Source organism: Pseudonaja textilis, chromosome 14 (assembly GCF_049901715.1).
Source record: "Pseudonaja textilis isolate UNSWEBS1 chromosome 14, rPseTex1.2, whole genome shotgun sequence".
NCBI classification, from domain to species: Eukaryota; Metazoa; Chordata; class Lepidosauria; order Squamata; family Elapidae; genus Pseudonaja; species Pseudonaja textilis.
This window is the reverse complement of record NC_142003.1, coordinates 3,688,956-3,696,977: the sequence shown is the minus strand read 5'-3', so window position 1 is coordinate 3,696,977 and position 8,022 is coordinate 3,688,956. Positions and strand designations below refer to the sequence as shown.

Genomic DNA, 8,022 nt, shown 5'->3' with positions numbered 1-8,022 from the left:
AGGGGGCGCGGCTGCCCCGCCGCTGCCAATGGAGGCTCGAAGGGGCGGAGCTCGGCCGGGGGAGGGGGCGCCCTGCAGCCGCCTCCCCCCCCCCACCCCCAGACCCGCAAGGGGGGAAGTGGGGAGGGGGAAAAGGAGGAGCCAGGTAGGGGCGGGAAGAGCCGGGCTGGGAACGGGGGGAGGGGGCTCCGCAAGGGCGGGGCTGGTGAAACGCCCTTGCTCAAGGGAGAGGAGGGGGCTCCGGGGCGGGTTTTGGGGAGGGGGGGTACAACGACCAGCATCCCCCAGCCGCTGGGCAATCTGAGGCTGGGATTTCGGGGCGCTGTCCGCGAATGGGGGGGGGAAGGGGTCGGAATGGAGGGGGGGGGTTTCTGGAGGTCCCGAGCCCCGCGGTCCAGCCCTGTTTCCGGGGGACCCTCCCCAAATCAGGGGTGTCCCTCGTCCTGCCCCTCCCCTCTGCCTTGGGGAAATCCCTTGGCTGCGGCAAAACGTGGCCCTGCCGACGGTCAAACCTCCTCCATCCCCCCAAAATTCTGGGACTGGGGTTTGGATCCCGGGCCAGCCCCAGTGGGCTCTGTTGGCACCCCCTCCCTCGCCCCCTTGCCAAGGCTGCTTGGCTAGGTCTGCAAAAGAGGCAAGAAGGGTGGGATCCCATTTGATTGGAGCTGGGGAACAGAACACCACCCAGAGATCTTTGGGCTGGGTGCTAAAAAATAAAATAAGATTAAACCCACTTCCCTCCTGCCCTTGATTCTGTAGCCACCAGATTTCACCTTTCCAGGTGTAGCCAAGGAAATTGCCTCTTGGCTTAGATCAGAGGTCTCCAAACTTGGCCACTTTTAAGACTTGTGGACTTCAACTCCCAGAATTCTCCAGCCATCTAATTCTGGGAGTTGAAGTCCACAAGTCTTCAAGTGGCCAAGTTTGGAGACCTCTGGCTTAAAGGCTGCAGTTTAAGTGCTGGGTTGGGTGCCTTTCCACTGGAGAGAACCTCTCCTGATGCCCCCAGGTAGGCTCTGCACATCTGGATCTCAGCAAAAGTCTATCCTGAAGGACAGATCCGAAACCCTCATTAAACCAGACAAGTTCACCAGTCACGCTAACGCATCCTGGGCAGGTTTATGCATGGTGTCAAGCCAGCAATCCAAGTCTGCTAAGTAATCCCAAGCAGGAAGCATTAAATTTGGGGTGCCAAGTTTCTTTTGGGTCTTAGCTCCTCCTGTGCATTTAATGTCTCCTAAAAGCTAGAGAAGGAAACTGGGTGTTTGTTTGTTTTTGTTGTGTGACAATTATTAGCATTAATGATGGCTACGTTCACTTAATTATTCTAGGCCAGTAGTTTTGGTAACTTTAAGATGGGTGGACTTCAATTCCCAGTATCCCACAGCCGGCTGGCTAGGGAATTCTGGGAGTTGAAGTCCACACCCATCATAAAACTGAAAAAAAACAAACAAACCCATTTGGCTAAGCTTCTGGTTTTGTGCATTGTAAGGCTTCAACCAATTTGATCGATTCCATGGTGGTTCCAGCAACCGTGGCTTAGCATATTGTTTGAAGACATCCATTCGTAATCGTCTTCTCGTTCCTCATCCAAGTTTATCCCACCCTAGTTTCTGTTCCTAACTCCGTTACATTCCTGGCAATCTGCCTAACTTTACTAGTTCTGTTGCTCTAAGCTTTGAAGTACTTATTGGGGGTGGCGGGAGAAATTAGGAAAGGATGTTTCTGTGAATGGGGTTGGGTGGGGAAACATACTTTGGAATTACTGCATTGCTTTGGCAGAACTATTTCCAACAGGCCACCAATTTCTCTCCTTAAATTGCCAGCCGTCTGAAAGAAGGATGCTAATTATCTCAGCAAACTTTGATCTGGAAACCGGACTGTTATCCTTGTTGCCTGGATGAAGGCCAGGTGACTTTCAAACCGCCCTGCAGAAACCCAACATGGATGAAAAACCGCGCAACGTGGATGAAAAACTGGCAAGGTTCAGCTCTCAACCTTAAGTATCCTCCTGTGACAGAGAAATCCGATTTGCTCCCTGATTTTTGGGGGTGGGTGGGAGGGAGGAGTGGACAGGGAATCCCACCCTGCAGCTTCTATCCCAGGGCGGTAGCTCTGTTGAATTCTGCTGTACAGTGAAGTGTCGGTGCGGTGTTGCAGGTTTTCGGTTCGATGTGTGGAGTGTGAAGGATGTATGTCTGTGTTTATTTTCATGGTCATGATGTGCACTGAAGGTGGGGTTTGGTTTCGCTTTATGAGGTGCAAGGGCAGTAAAGAAAACTAAAAAAATAAAGTAGAATAGAATAGAATAGAATAGAATAATGGAAAAAATAGAATATAGAATAGAATATAGAAATATGGAATGGAATAATAGAATAGAATAGAATAGAATAGAATAGAATAGAATAGAATAGAATAGAATAGAATAGAATAGAATAATGGAAAGAATAGAATATAGAATACAATAGAATATAGAAATAGGGAATGGAATGAAATAATAGAATAGAATAGAATAGAATAGAATAGAATAGAATAGAATAGAATAGAATAGAATGCAGAATAAGAAGAGAACAGAACAGAACAAGGAAAATAGAATAATTAGAATAGAATAGAAAGTAGAATGAAAAATAGAAGAGACTAGAGAACAGAATAGAGAATAGAACAGAATGGAATAGAGAATAGAACAGAACAGAAGAGAATAGAACAGAAGAGAATAGAATAGAATACCAGAGTTGGAAGGGACCTTGGAGATCTTCTAGTCCAACCCCCTGCTTAGGCAGGAAACCCTACACCACTTCAGACAAATGGCTGTCCAATCCCTTCTTAAAAACCTCCAGCGATGAAGCACCTACAACTTCTGGAGGTAATTAATTCCTCTACTTAATTGTTCTCATCATCACGAAATTCCCCCTGAGTTCTAAGTTGCTTCTCTCCTTGTTTAATTTCCATCCGTTGCTCCTTGTCCTGCCTTCGGGGGCTTTGCAGGATCGCTTGACCCCCCCCCCTCTCCTTTTCAAGGGGATGTTTGTTCCCTCCCACCCGTCCCCAGGCGGCGCCGACGAAGTGGGCCACATTTATTCTTTTGGACTTCATTCTGCGCCCACCTCTCCTGTTCATCCCTCCTTAATCCTCCCCCTTATTCTCTCTCTCTCCTCTATCCCTGGTTATCCCTCCCTCCCTCCATTCAGCCTGGGCTGTCTGGCCAGTGTTTGGCTACCCTTATCTCTGGTCCCAGCTGGAGAAGCCTTTGTGGTGGTGGTGGTGGTGGGGGAAATGGCTCGTTTGTCCCTGTTTGCAAACCTCCCTCCTTCCTCCCCTTGTTCTCTGCCTACCTCCATCCTTTCCCTCCCTCTGCCCCCCACCTCCTGGCCCCATTGGGCTTCCTTCCTCCCCCCCGATAGCCAAGCTGTGCCTGCAGAAGGGACCCCAACCCCTTGCAGAAAACCTTCACGGGAAAGGGGGAGCCCCTAGGTTTCACCTCCCACCCACCCACCCACCCCCCCCCCGTGCAAAACGGGGGATAAGTTCAGGGGTTGCCAGGGTTGCTAGCCTGATGCCAGAAAAAGGAGGCGGAAGGTTCTAGAAAGAAGGAAAGGGAGCAGAGAGTTCTGGAAACACCTGAATTTCCACCCCACCCCCCTCCTCTCTTTCTGTCTTCCTTTTTTCGTTCAGGAATCTTTTGAAATCCAGAAAAGCTGCCTTTTCCTTTTCACTCTCTGATGTGAGCTCCGGGTTGCCAATGAAAGGCTCTGGGTCCTCTAGGCGTGCTCAGAGGCACTCTCGCTGCTCAAGTCATTTTGCTGAGATCCCATCTTTTGGGCCGAAGACTTCCTGGTGGACCCGTTTTGGCTTTTTTGTGGGGGGAGGTTTCTGGACGCTTGGCTGGAAATTTGATAAGGGAGAGCCTTGGTTAGCATCAACGCAAGGAAGGGCGTTGGATCGGGGAACTCTAGGTATGCTCAGAGGCGCCCTTGCTGTCCAGAAGGTGCTCGGGGAACTCTAGGTATGCTCAGAGGCGCCTTTGCTGTCCAGAAGGTGCTCGGGGAACTCTAGGTACGCTCAGAGGCGCCCTTGCTGCCCAGAAGGTGCTCGGGGAACTCTAGGTACGCTCAGAGGCGCCCTTGCTGTCCAGAAGGTGCTCGGGGAACTCTAGGTACGCTCAGAGGCGCCCTTGCTGTCCAGAAGGTGCTCGGGGAACTCTAGGTACGCTCAGAGGCGCCCTTGCTGTCCAGAAGGTGCTCGGGGAACTCTAGGCATGCTCAGAGGCGCCTTTGCTGTCCAGAAGGTGCTCAGGGAACTCTAGGTATGCTCAGAGGCGCCCTTGCTGTCCAGAAGGTGCTCGGGGAACTCTAGGTATGCTCAGGGGCGCTCTTGCTGTCCAGATTTATTTTGCTGAGATCCCAACTCTGGGCAAAGGCCATTTCTGTTCCCCATTTGAAGTGAAATCCATTTAGGGAGCAATTCTAGGTAGGTTTAGCGGAAACAGCCTCCTTTACTCTTGCCGGAAACCTAGCTAGTTGGCTCTAATCTCCCGCAAGCTTTTTCTAAGACGAAAAACAAGCAAAGTGCAGCTCAGCTCGAGGCTCAATCCAGCTTGAGCTGCCTAACAAAAAAGGGATTTTTATTTTTATTTTTTTTGGTCTGGGGCTCGGACGAAGGTCTCGTGTCCTGAAGTGACTCGATATCCCAACAGGAATTTTTTTGAGCGATTAAGAGATGCTTAGAATTTTGCCGAAAAAAATATATGAGTTGACTGCCTGCTGGCTGGCTGGCTGGCTGGTTGGTTCATATTTTTATTTTATTTTATTTTTCAAAACAGCCCGAAACATAACCGCATCCTGCTACAGAAGCTGTGGAAGCAGAAATATGCAAAAATGATAGGTCAGGACTGGAAAAATAAAATAAAATAAATGCAACCCATTCATCTGTTGGCTCCACCTGCCTCTTCCTTTTCTGAAATCATTGAGATCTTCAACACAAACAACACAAACACACACACACAATTCTTTCTTTTCCAGTCCTGCTTGAAAGAAAGAGAACCCACTTGGTGCCAGGTCTGCATTTGTGCTACAGACAAAATGAAAATATTTGGCAGTCAATCCTGGCACAATCTTGCCCGTAAAATCTATGCAGCTCTGATATATGCCCGTTTTTTTAATCAAAACTTTGAATTTCCTAGGCTTTCAAAAAACTGGCTTCTCCTGCAGGCCGCAGAGCTTCGTGAACCCATATTCAAACCCAAAGATTTCAAGTATATTTCTTACTAGCTCTATACCTGTGCTTCGCTATGAAACTTTGTGGTCGGGCTTGGTTTTCGGGGAGGAAATTAAGGGGGGAAAAATTCTGCCTCTGCCTACCAGCATCCATCAGTATTTATCTGGCTAGCATCTTGTCAGTGTGTGAGAGAGTTGAGGGCTGTTTGGAAAGTGAAACAGCATTTGCTGTGTGAGCAAGAAGGAGACAGCAAGGAGCCTGGGCTTGGCTTAGCTCAACTGTTCTGTACTAAAGCTGCTTGGTGCTCTGAAACTGCAACTCCTCTGCTTCTGTTTTGCATTTGGAACAGATTTCTTTTCAGGTGGGGTGGGGGAGTAGAACACCTTAGCATCAGAACATGATAATAATAATAATAATAATAATAATAATAATAATAATAATAATAATAATAATAATATAGGAAATACTCTAAAAGCTCTGATGGTCATTTTGAAAAATCCTTTCTTAGTGAGCACCTCGAAACCTACATGCCAAATTTCAAGTTTGTAGGCTTTACGGTTCTAGAGATTTTGTAATGATGAGAGAATGGTATTTCACTTTATATATATATATATATATATATATATATATATATATATATATATATATATATATATATATATATATATCTAGAGAGAAATTTCCTTGGCCCAGTTCTTCCATTTTTATTAGCGGTTTCTTTCCGCTTGCACTTTTACGATGCATTTTAAAACTGTTGGAAGTTTGGGTTCAGCTGCTTTTGGATGGGACAGCTTAGGAAGAGAATAAGACGCAGAAATTAAAAACGTTGAATTAAAAACCTTCAGTTTTCATTCTAATTGTAACTTCTGTGAGCCTCATCCCATATTTTAAGAGGTTCCCAAGAGGGCGTGTGTAGTTGCACTAACGTACCTATCGCCCCTCTCACATTGTAGTTGTTTTAATTTTGTCTGTCCGCATTTGTACATTTTTGTTTTGAGGAATAAACCAATAAGTAAAATAAAAAAACAAATAAGCAGCGATATCTGAGCAGAGAGTACACAGAAAGTATTCATTTTAGGTGAGAAGAGAAGTTTGCGTAATAAAGAAGTGAGATCGTTCTGTTCTTGATGATTCTGTTGTTGCCATTTTTTGTTGTTAATTTTAAAACGGTCGCTCAGCGAGTCGGGTCCGATGTGAGCTTTTTTGGCACGGTTGTTAAACGAATAGCTGCCGTTGTTGAACAAATCAGGCAGTTAAGTGCTTGGGCAGGGGGTTGGACTAGATGACCTCCAAGGTCCCTTCCAACTCTGATTATCTGTTATCTGAATCCTGCAACGGTCATAAATTCACACTGATTGCCAAGTGCTTCAATTTTGATCGCAGGGCCGTGGGAATCCTGCATTGGTTATAAGTATGAATCCCGGTTGTGATTTTGTAACTTTGAACCCATAATTTAAATCCAGGACTCTTTGTAAGTCAAATTTAGGAAGGAAAGAACTTCAAACTGTCCCTCCATCTTTCCCTGTCCAGAGACGTGAGAATACCACGTGGAAGGGACCTTGGAGGTCTTCTAGTCCAACCCAACCTGATATTTGTTGCGTTGAGGCTGGTGGGGAGGGGAGGGGCAGGATTTGCAGCCACTTTCAAGCAAACAACTCTGCGGATCTTGGCAGAACCCTTGAAAATATTGCTATTTGCGGAGATCGCCGTTTCCCAACAGCCAGAATGAAAAGAAGAGGGGGGAAAAAAAATTGAGGACAATGAGAGCACAAGAGATTAGTGTCTGTTTCTCAGCTCCCCCCTGCCCTCCCCCTGCCCTCCCCCTCCCCCTCCCCCTCCCCCCGCAAAGCCGGCTCAATCCAGCCGCCACTGGGAGAAAGTGGGGGAGGGGAGCCTCGCAAGAGGGTGAGAGAGAGAGAGAAGAAGGCAGTGAAAGCCGAAACCGGTTGGGGGGGTGGGGGCTGGGGAGACTGATGAGAAACGCCCCCCCCCCACACACCCCCCCTTGGTTTAATAGCCGGCTGGGTGGGCTGCACTGGCGTTGGGTGGAGGTGGGGGAGATAAAGCCAGATTTGCAAGCAGAGATTGGCCCCATCCGGCCAGGTCCAGGGACGTTTGAAACACCCGAAACCCACAATAGAATAGAATAGAATAGAATAGAATAGAATAGAATAGAATAGAATAGAATAGAATAGAATAGAATAGAATAGAATAGAACAGCACAGCACAGCACAGCACAGAATAGAATATAGGAATAGAATAGAATAGAATAGAATAGAATAGAATAGAATAGAATAGAATAGAATAGAATAGAATAGAATAGAATAGAATAGAATAGAATAGAATAGAACAGAACAGAACAGAACAGCACAGAATAGAATATAGAAATAGAATAGAATAGAATAGAATAGCACAGCACAGCACAGCACAGCACAGCACAGCACAGCACAGCACAGCACAGCACAGAATAGAATATAGAAATAGAATAGAATAGAATAGAATAGAATAGAATAGAATAGAATAGAATAGAATAGAATTCTTTATTGGCCAAGTGTGATTGGACACACAAGGAATTTCTCTTGGTGTAAATGCTCTCAGTGTAATAAAAGAAAAGATACATTCGTCAAGAGTCAAGAATCATCGGGTACAACACTTAATGATAGTTATAGGGTACAATAAGAATAGAATAGAATATAGAATAAAATAGAAATAGAATAGAATAGAATCTATTAAGAGTAGAATCTATTAAGAATAGAATAGAATAGAAATAGAATTAAAATAGAATAGAAATAGAATTAAAATAGAATA

The 8,022-nt window shown here is 46.1% G+C and overlaps 1 long non-coding RNA gene across 1 annotated transcript; it reads left to right on the top strand.

The window, feature by feature from the left end:
* The first annotated feature begins 3,647 nt into the window (after nucleotides 1-3,647).
* On the top strand, nucleotides 3,648-4,924 carry LOC148124674 (uncharacterized). Its single transcript, XR_015739561.1, has 2 exons — nucleotides 3,648-3,953; nucleotides 4,354-4,924. It is a non-coding gene; the product is annotated as an uncharacterized LOC148124674 (long non-coding RNA).
* The last annotated feature ends 3,098 nt before the right edge of the window (nucleotides 4,925-8,022 follow it).